The sequence below is a fragment of the Zingiber officinale genome, chromosome 9A (assembly GCF_018446385.1).
Source record: "Zingiber officinale cultivar Zhangliang chromosome 9A, Zo_v1.1, whole genome shotgun sequence".
NCBI classification, from domain to species: domain Eukaryota; kingdom Viridiplantae; phylum Streptophyta; class Magnoliopsida; order Zingiberales; family Zingiberaceae; genus Zingiber; species Zingiber officinale.
Window position 1 is genome coordinate 103,319,158 of NC_056002.1, and position 9,812 is coordinate 103,328,969.

A 9,812-nucleotide genomic window follows, 5' to 3' on the forward strand; every position below is an offset into this window, starting at 1 on the left:
TCGACATTCTCATAGATGTGCTAATGCGGTGTGAAGGGAAAAGGAGCTAACATTGTGAAGTTGGTGAAGCTGAAGTTTGACCTAAAAGCTTTTGAGAACACAATAGCTGGTGAAGGATACATTTGGACCTTAAAACTGCCCAAGAACAAAGAAGCCAATGAAGACGTTGGTGGAGGTGAAGAAGCCAAATATCAGGAGGATCAATGATGCATGACTTCGCCAATGAAACGTTGAACGTCGGGAGTGAGCACGCGACGTGGTTCGGGAAGGGGGAGTTAGGGTTTTGCATTTTTAAAGATAAAGTAGGAATTGGTCTCAAGTTTTTTATGGGAAAATAAAAAGTGGTTCAAGATGCGTTTTTCATTGCTTCGGACAACCAGTTGAGGTGGACAGTGACGTGGACGAGCAAGCAACGTGGATGAGGGGTAAAATTGGTACAATATATGTGATTTGGTAATTAACAAAGTACCATACGTGAAATGGATATTTGGCAAAAATCATTATGCGGTTCAGTAAAAACCTCTATTATTTAAATATGATATACTTTTAGAAGCTAGCAACTAAAATCTAAATCTTGAAATCCAATTCAAAGGTATTTTAGATAGTTTACTTTAAATGACCCCCAATGCTTGGTGTGATGATAAGTGGGCAGACGAGTTTGGTAAATAACAAAAGTTTGAGTCCTATCCAGAGTAAATAAATATCTACGACGTTTGAATCATTCGTGGTGTTGAGTCATCCCCATTGTCTATCTACATTTCTCGGATTTATCTGATGGCCTAGGAAAAAATTTTATGGGGCCTAGTATGTTAGATGAGTGAAGGGTAAAGTACTTTGAGATTTAAAATAATAATAATAATTGTATGACTATTTGTGAAATGATGAGTAGTGCAGGGTGGTGTTGCCACCATGACATCTGGCGGTCAAATTCCGGCTAGTAATCGAGTGTCTGCTATAAGTACTCTGTAACGACCCAGCCCTTTGGCCTCTTGGGCAGCCCTTGCGGCGGTCCAACTGGCAGCCCTTATGTCGTCGGCCCATTTGGCGACCTCTCATGTCGTCGACCGACGACCCTTGGCCATGTCGTTACTCACTAGGACTTTCCACCCCTGGCCAGTGGATTTTTACCTCCCCCAGGATTCGAGTACTCTAGACCTCCAGGCCTAAGTACTAGAGTTTATGAATCCTGGTAGCTAAGTGAGCACCTTTTTATTGTAACAACCCGACCCTTTGGCCTCTTGGGCGGCCCTAGCGGCGGCCCACTGGCGGCCCTTATGTCGTTGGCCCATTTGGCGACCTCTAATGTCGTTGACCGACGACCCTTTAACTGTGTCGTTACTCACTAGGTTTTCCCACCCCTGGCCAGTGGATTTTTTCCTCCTGGTAGCCAAGTGAGCGCTCACTTGGCTATCAAGATTCATAAACTCTAGTACTTAAGCCTGGAGGTCTAGAGTTCGAATCCTGGGGGAGGCAAAAATCCACTGGCCAGGGGTGGAAAGTCCTAGTGAGTAACGGCACGGCCAAGGGTCGTCGGTCGACGACATGAGAGGTCGTCAAATGGGTCGACGACATAAGGGCCTCCAGTTGGGCCGCCACAAGGGCAACCCAAGAGGCCAAAGGGCTGAGTCGTTACATACTCTGAGTGAGTTTTGATGTGATCAACCGGGTTAAGTTAGATCCTATTGTATTTGATCATTATGTCTAAGTGTACAAGAACTTAAGAACACAAGAAGTCAAACGAAAGATGCAGCTAATGAGAAGGATAACACGGGAAGTGAGTCAATGGGCTCAGTGCATTCGAGAGGCGAGGTGTTGCGAAAGAGTACATCAGTAGACGAGAAGGGTGCATGCGATGCTTTCAAGGGACGAGAAGTCAGAACGGAAATTGCTTGAGGAGAAGGCCAGAGTTGGGTTTGGGTGAACTCAACTCTGGATGCCCGGAGAATCACCTAAGCGATCGGAGAAGTAGTCAGACAAGTCAACATGAAGATGACTTGTCTAGGCATCTGGATCAAGTCTAGGCTCCTGGACCACCCTAGTACAACAAGGGCATCTCGGTAAGACGTTGCTGCAAGGATGACATCGAAGTCTACGTTGACAACACTCCAGGCACCCGAATCAGTCCAAGCGCCTAGGTGAGGATAAAATTTTATCCTGAAACCGTTGAAGAGCCATTACGAAGAAGATAGAGTGCATCGCTGGGGGCGCCCGGACCTACTCCAGGTGACTAGAGCTGCTACGTTAGCCAACAACTAAATTCGACCAGTAAGGTATAAATAGAGCCCTAGTCCTAGGAGTTTCATATAACACTTGTTTCAATTGTTTACTGCTTTCTAGTTTTCTATACTTAATTGGTATAAGAGGTTACTGTTGGATCGTAGACGTTCGATAGAGGGGGGTGAATATCAAAAAAACGTTCGAACAAAGTAAACGAAGCGGAAAAGTAAAACAGTAAGCCAAAGCGAACACAAGGATTTACTTAGTTCGGAGCCTTTGGTGACTCCTACTCCAAGGCCCGCACACGAGGGTACTTTCGATGGGCAATCACTATCAATTCGAAAGATATTACAAACTAAGTACAGGAATTAATAGAATGAAAATACTGACAAACTGAAAAGAAGTAAACTAAAGACAGCGCTTTGTCGGAGTAGCCTCAAGGCGTCACAGGAGCACAGTAGAGCAGAGAGTTTTGAGTTGTTGTTGAAGCTCCACCCCTGCCCCTTCTTTTATATGAAGCTCAGGGCGCCCCGGATCCCTTCCAGGCGCCCTGGTGAGACGTGGCAGGTCCAACCAGCGAGCTCCACATGGCGACGCGCAATCGGGATAAAACTTGCTTCTCGGGCGCCCGGATCCCTTCCGAGCGCTCGGACCTCCGGGCGCTCGGACCACCTTTCTCCAGAACAGGTCCTTCTCCTACAAGACAAGGTTAGTCCGAGGCAAGTATAATAAATTTCCTGCAAAACAAAGTGTTAGCACAGTTTATAAGTTTGGCATGAAAAGTATGACTTAGATTCCGTCTTTCCAAGACCGGAATCTAGTCACGATCTCGACTTAGATATCTGAAATGGATCTAAGCCGGATCGACGCCTAATGTTCCTTTCCCGGGAACGCGTCCTCACAGTCACTCCCTTCCAGTGACTTACCTTCACTTACCTGTCAGACGTCCGATCAGCCCTTCGACCCGTCTGGACTTCTTGCCAAGCGTCCGGTCAACCCGTCGACCCTCTTGGACTTCTCGCCAACTATCCGGTCAGCCCGTCGACCTAGCTGGACTTCTTGTTAGACATCCAGTCAGCCCGTCTACCTGTCTGGACTTCGTCTGCACACTCGGTCAGAGTGTTAGATTACAATAAAAAACATAACTTAACCCGATTTGTCATTCATCAAAACCTGAGTTAGATCATTAGTGCTAACCGCACCAACAATCTCCCCCTTTTTGATGGAATGACAACCTGATTAAGTTAATAAAAATATGCGAGAAAAAAGATTAAACATTTTGTCCTAGCATGAGGTTTAAGTTAGTTTTTATAGTTTTAGTTTTTATATATTTTGTTTTTCTAACTTAATCACCTATCCCTCCCCCTTTGGCATTCATCAAATAAGGATATAATTAAAACATTCAAGAAATACAAAATACATAAAGAAATATAGGAAATGATGTCAAGTTAACTTGGAGAAGTTTTAAAGTCCACCATATAGTAATTTAATTTATCAACATAACTTAGTATGAATTTGCAAACTTTTAAAAGCTAATTTTCAAGTATAGGTATCCAAATTTCAAGAAATTGAATTTTCAAAATAAGTTTCAACTTGAAATTCTTTACAAACATGAGTTTTCAAAGTCAAAATTTTAAAATTAAGTTTGAAAAATCTACTTTTTAAAACTAAACCCTTAGTTTATAAAATCCAATTTAAACCGTTAGTTTTATTTTAAGACTAAGTTTGAAAAATCTACTTTTCAAAGCTAATTAAAATTTATTTTTCAAGTCAAAGTTTGCAAAATCCATATTTTCAAAATGAAGTGAAGTTTAATTTTCAAATCAACCTTTAAGGCTAGATCCAATTATTGACATTTTCAAAAAAGAGCTTGTAAGGTTAAAATATCTTTTTAAACATAAGTTTTATAAAGATAATTTTGCAAAGATAAGATTTTCAAAACCAAGTTTATTAGATTTTACAAAGATAAGTCAGATAGATTTAAAGTATTTTTAAGAAAGTATTTTTCAAAAACCAATTTTAGTAAAGGAAAAATAAATATGAGACTAATTAATCCTCCCCCCTAAACCTGACATCTAAAATAGTTGTCTAACCAATTAGTTACTTACTGACTATCACAAGATGGCAGCTTTCACTTGGTTAGTCAAGTTAAGTTCATTGTGATCAGTTAGTGGTTGACTAAGCTGAATAACTTAACTTGATTAATGTAGATTTTGTATTTAACGCCCAGACTTATATCGATGCACTGATATAAGCATCTTAAGTCCAGGCAATTGGCCTATACATCTCACCTCTTTCTAAGTTTGTCGATCACAAGCAAGGCAATCCTGGGGTGTTGGTGAGATGCTCAAACACTAGTCCTGGGGGAACATGATTTCTAAGGGGATTTTTCTAGTCTAAGGCTAAAGTTGTTTTGAAATTCTAAAAGTTGGAAGGTTTTAAAACAAATGAAAACAAGTTTCACCTAGAATTTAAAACAGTCAATTTGAAAGCAATTTTAAATTTTGAAAATCCTAGTCTATTAAACACATTCCTAACTGTCTACGTAGATTGCTAAATTCACTTTCAGGGAGTAGTTTTGTGAATATGTCAGTTAAATTGGATTTTGACTCAATGTATTTGAGTTCAATGTCCCCTTTAGTAACATGATCCCTGATGAAGTGATGTCTAATTTCAATATGTTTAGTTCTGGAATGATGCACTGGATTTTTTGTTAGGTTAATTGAGCTAATGTTGTCAATTAAGACTTTGACATTTGTGAGGTTCAAGTTGAAGTCTTTTAGGGTGTGCATCATCCATAATAATTGTGCAACACACACTCCTATTGCTATATATTCTGACTCAGTTGTAGAAAGGGCAACACAATGTTGCTTTCTACTAAACCAGCTGACAAGTGATGGACCTAATAATTGACATCCGCCACTTGTGGTTTTGCGGTCTAACTTGCATCCAGCATAATCTGAGTCAGAGTACCCTATTAATTCAAAGTTATTAGTCCTAGGATACCAAATGCCTACATTTGTTGTTCCTTTAAGGTATCTAAAGATTCTTTTGACTTGAGTCAGATGGAATTCTTTAGCACAGGTTTGGTATCTTGCACACATACTAACTGCAAATAAGATATCTGGTCGACTTACAGTTAAGTATAGTAGGCTACCTATGGCACTCCTATAATGCTTTAGATCAACTGGTTTTCCATTGGGATCATCGTCTAGGATTGTGTTTACTGCCATAAGTGTCTTCATCTCTTTGGTGTTTTCCATTTCAAATTTCTTAAGTAATTCCTTAGTATATTTTTGTTGATAAATGTAGTTACCTTCATTTGTTTGTTTGATTTATAATCCTAAAAAATAGGTTAATTTGTCTACCAGACTCATTTCAAACTCGTGCTCCATTAAACTTGTAAATTCATCTAGGAAATCTGAATTTGTTGAACCAAAAATTATGTCATCTACGTAAACTTGTGCTATAAAGATATCTTCCTTTATTAATTTGACAAATAAGGTTGGGTCAATTTGTTCTTGGTTAAATCCTTTAGAAATTAGGTAAGATGTTAACCTTTCATACCATGCCCTAGGTGCTTGTTTAAGTCTATATAAGGCTTACTTCAATTTATAGACATAATCAGGATGTTCTAGACTTTCAAACCCAGGTAGTTGTCCTACGTAGACTTCTTCCTTTATTAGTCCGTTTAGGAATGCCGACTTAACATCCATTTGGTATAGTCTAAACACTTTGTGTGCTGCATAACTTAGTAGCATTCAAATGGATTCCAATCTAGCTACTGGGGTATATGTTTCATCATAGTCAAGGCCTTCTACTTGACTGAACCCCTTAGCAACTAGCCTGGCTTTATTTCGTGTAATTTCTCCAGTTTCACTTAATTTGTTTCTAAATACCTATTTTGTTTCTATTATTTTCTTATTTTTGGGTGGCGGTACCAAGTCCCAAACTTCATTTCGCTCAAATTGAGCTAATTCTTCTTGCATAGTTATGACCCAGTCTGGGTCAAGTAGTGATTCAGCTATGGTTTTGGGTTCAATTTTTGAAATTAAAGATATTTGACTTAGATTTTTGAAGGATGATCTAGTTTGAACTCTAAGATCTGGGTCACCAATTATTTGATCAGTTGGGTGATTTGGGTTGACTCTTATAGTTCTAGGGGGTTGTCTTTCCTGAGGTTGTTCTTCTTCTTCAGGACTTAGAGTTTGGTTAGTTCCTTCAGAAATATTATTTTGTTGAACAAATTCAATTGGTTGAAGTTGTATTTGTTCTGGATTTTGTTTGGATTCTTCAAATTTCATGTTAGTGGTTTCTTCAATTCTTAAAGTAACCTTATTGTAAACCCTGTAACCTCTACTATTTAGGGAGTAGCCTAGAAAGATTCCATTTTCGACTTTAGAGGTGAATTTTTCTAAGTGTTCTCTTGTGTTTAGGATAAAAACGGAACACCCGAATACTCTAAAGTATTTTATATTGGGTTGTTTATTATGATAAACTTCAAAAGATGTTTTGTTATGGATTTTATTTAGAGTTGTTCTGTTTTGTACATAGCAAGCTGTACTGACAGCTTCTGCCCAAAAGTATTTAGGTAGGTTGTATTCATCTAACATCGTTCTAGAGGCTTCAAGTAAGGTTCTATTTTTTCTTTCTACAATCCCATTTTGTTGGGGGGTTTTAGGACACGAAAATTCATGATGGTAGCCATTTTCAAGACAGAATTTGTTGAAATTATTATTTTTGAATTCTCCCCCATTATCACTTCTAATCCCTTTAATTTTAAGGTCCTTTTCATTTTCAACTTGTTTGCAAAAGTTTGAAAAATTTTCAAAAGTTTCATCCTTATTTTTTAAGAATTTTACCCAGGTGAACCTAGAGTAGTCATCTATTATCACTAGACAGTATAGGCTTCCATTTATTGATTTGACTCCATGGGAGTCAAATAGGTATAAGTGTAATAGTTCTAGTATTGAGTTGGTTTGTGATTGATTAGTTGGTTTGTGGGTAGATTTTGTTTGTTTACCTTGTTGACAAGCATTACATATGGTTGAGTCTAAGTTAGGTAATTTTGGTAGACCTCTAACTAATCCATTTAGTTTACTTATATTTCTAAAATTTGTGTGTGACATCCTTCTATGCCATAACCAGGTTTCTTCTTTTTGTGTTAAGTGACACTCAATTGAAGAAGTGGTTAAGTTGATTGCATAGATATTGTCTTTTCTAAATCCTTTTAGGCTTATGTTAGGATTGTCTAGGTGTTTGATTAAGCATTCTGTAGATAAAAACCTAACTTTATACCTAGTATCACACAGTTGACTGATACTCAAGAGATTATATTTGAAATTTTCAACAAGTAAAACATTTGTAATAATAAAGTCAATTTTTAGTTCTATGTTACCTATACCAATTACCTTGAGTTTGCCATTGTTCCCAAAGGCAACTGTTCCTAGGCTTTTGTAGGTAAGTTGAGTGAATTTTGTGTGATCTCCAGTCATGTGTTTGGAGCAACCACTATCTAAAATCCACTTAGTTTCCTACAATAGGTAGGAATTGGGTTAGTCTAACTATTGAACTTAAAGATGTTTTAAGTTTTAATAAATTATTAAGTTAAAATATTTACGTTTCAAATTTAACATAAATTTTTAAGTTTAAGGAAAATTTAAGTTTTAATTTTAAAATAAGTTTTTTAAAAAAAAATAAATTGAAATAAATTTTTAAGTTAAAAAAAAATAAGTTTTTAAAATAAATTCTTAAGATTAAAAAAAATTAAGTTAAATTTAATTTAATTTAATTTAATTTAATTTAATTTAAATTTAAATTTAATTTAATTTAATTTAATTTAATTTTAAATTTAATTTAATTTAATTTAATTTTAATTTAATTTTAAATTAATTTATTTTAATTTAATTTTAATTTAATTTTAATTTAATTTAATTTAAATTTTGATTTAGTTTAATTTTAATTTAATTTTAATTTAATTTAATTTAAATTTTGATTTAGTTTAATTTTAATTTAGTTTAATTTAATTTTAATTTAATTTAATTTTAATTTTGATTTAGTTTAATTTTAATTTAGTTTAATTTAATTTAATTTTAATTTAGTTTAATTTAATTTAATTTTAATTTAGTTTAATTTAATTTTAATTTTAATTTAGTTTAATTTAATTTAATTTTAATTTTGATTTAGTTTAATTTTAATTTAGTTTAATTTAATTTTATTTAATTTTAATTTTGATTTAGTTTAATTTTAATTTAGTTTAATTTAATTTTAATTTTGATTTAGTTTAATTTTAATTTAGTTTAATTTAATTTAATTTTAATTTAATTTTAATTTAGTTTAATTTTATTTTAATTTAATTTAATTTTAATTTAGTTTAATTTAATTTTAATTTAATTTAATTTAATTTTAATTTTGATTTAGTTTAATTTTAATTTAATTTAATTTAATGTCCTTAGTCATCTCACTCGACCTATGTTTTCAATCAAGGAATCCTATAATTTTGTGAGATGAATTAGATTCAATTTTGGAGTTTGTTTTTAACTTGTGTTAGATTCAGGTTTAGCTTTGGGTTCAACAAATAGGCGTTCTCTGGATAAACTTCTGGGTTATGGTGAGTCACTCGGACATCATTAAAGTAACCATGCCTTCGAGGTTTTCCAAATAGTCTTATCCACTGGACATAGTACAAAATCTTGGTCTAACTGGTTATGATTCATAAAGGGTAGCTTCGGTCAGTTCCACTTAGCCAAATGCACCAGGTCGAAGCCATATCTTCGTAGACATGCATAGACTAAGCTTCCCTAACGTACTATCATCCAATATTTCACCAGTACTATTTTTCAAGTTAAACCTGAACCCTTTTTAACTAATCCTAATTACCCTGTCGGGTAGGTTGGTTTTGGAGGTGCCAACTATTCTGGAGCCTCCCCCTGAATTAATTACCATTTAATTTAACTTTGTTCTTGGTTTATGTTTATTTCTTTTATAATTAAATTTCACTTGATGATAGTTTATATTTTGTTGAGTTTTAATATGTTTAGATTTTAACCCTTTTGGTTCAGGTTTGTAGTCTGGTTTATTTGATTTATTTGACTTTATATAATATATTTTATCTTTAGGGATGTAGTATTGATTAAATCCTACTTGCGTGTTTAAACACGCTTTTGGAACCCAAGCTTGTTTTGTTGGTTTGTGTTGAGTTATTAATGATTTAAAAGTTTTAGTTGAACTTGATTTGTAACCAAGTCTAGTTTTGTTGTAACTTGCTTTTTGATTGTTTAAAATTAAATCTAAGTTCTTTGACCTCGTTGTGAATTTTTCTAATATTTCTTTTAAATTATTGATTTCTAATTTTAGTGATAGATTTTCCTCCTCAAGTGTTAGATCTTGAGTTGGACATGAGTTTTTGATTTATTCCTTGAGGTCTTGATTTTCCTCGAGGAATGACTTATTTTCATTTTCTATTTTTACTAATTTATTATTTAAGCAGGAAATAATTTTAAAAAAATTTCTGTTTAGATTTCGGTATACCTCTTCGGAACCTTCGGAAACGAGTACGGACTCGTGGCTTGATTCGGGTTCAGACCCGTCTTCTG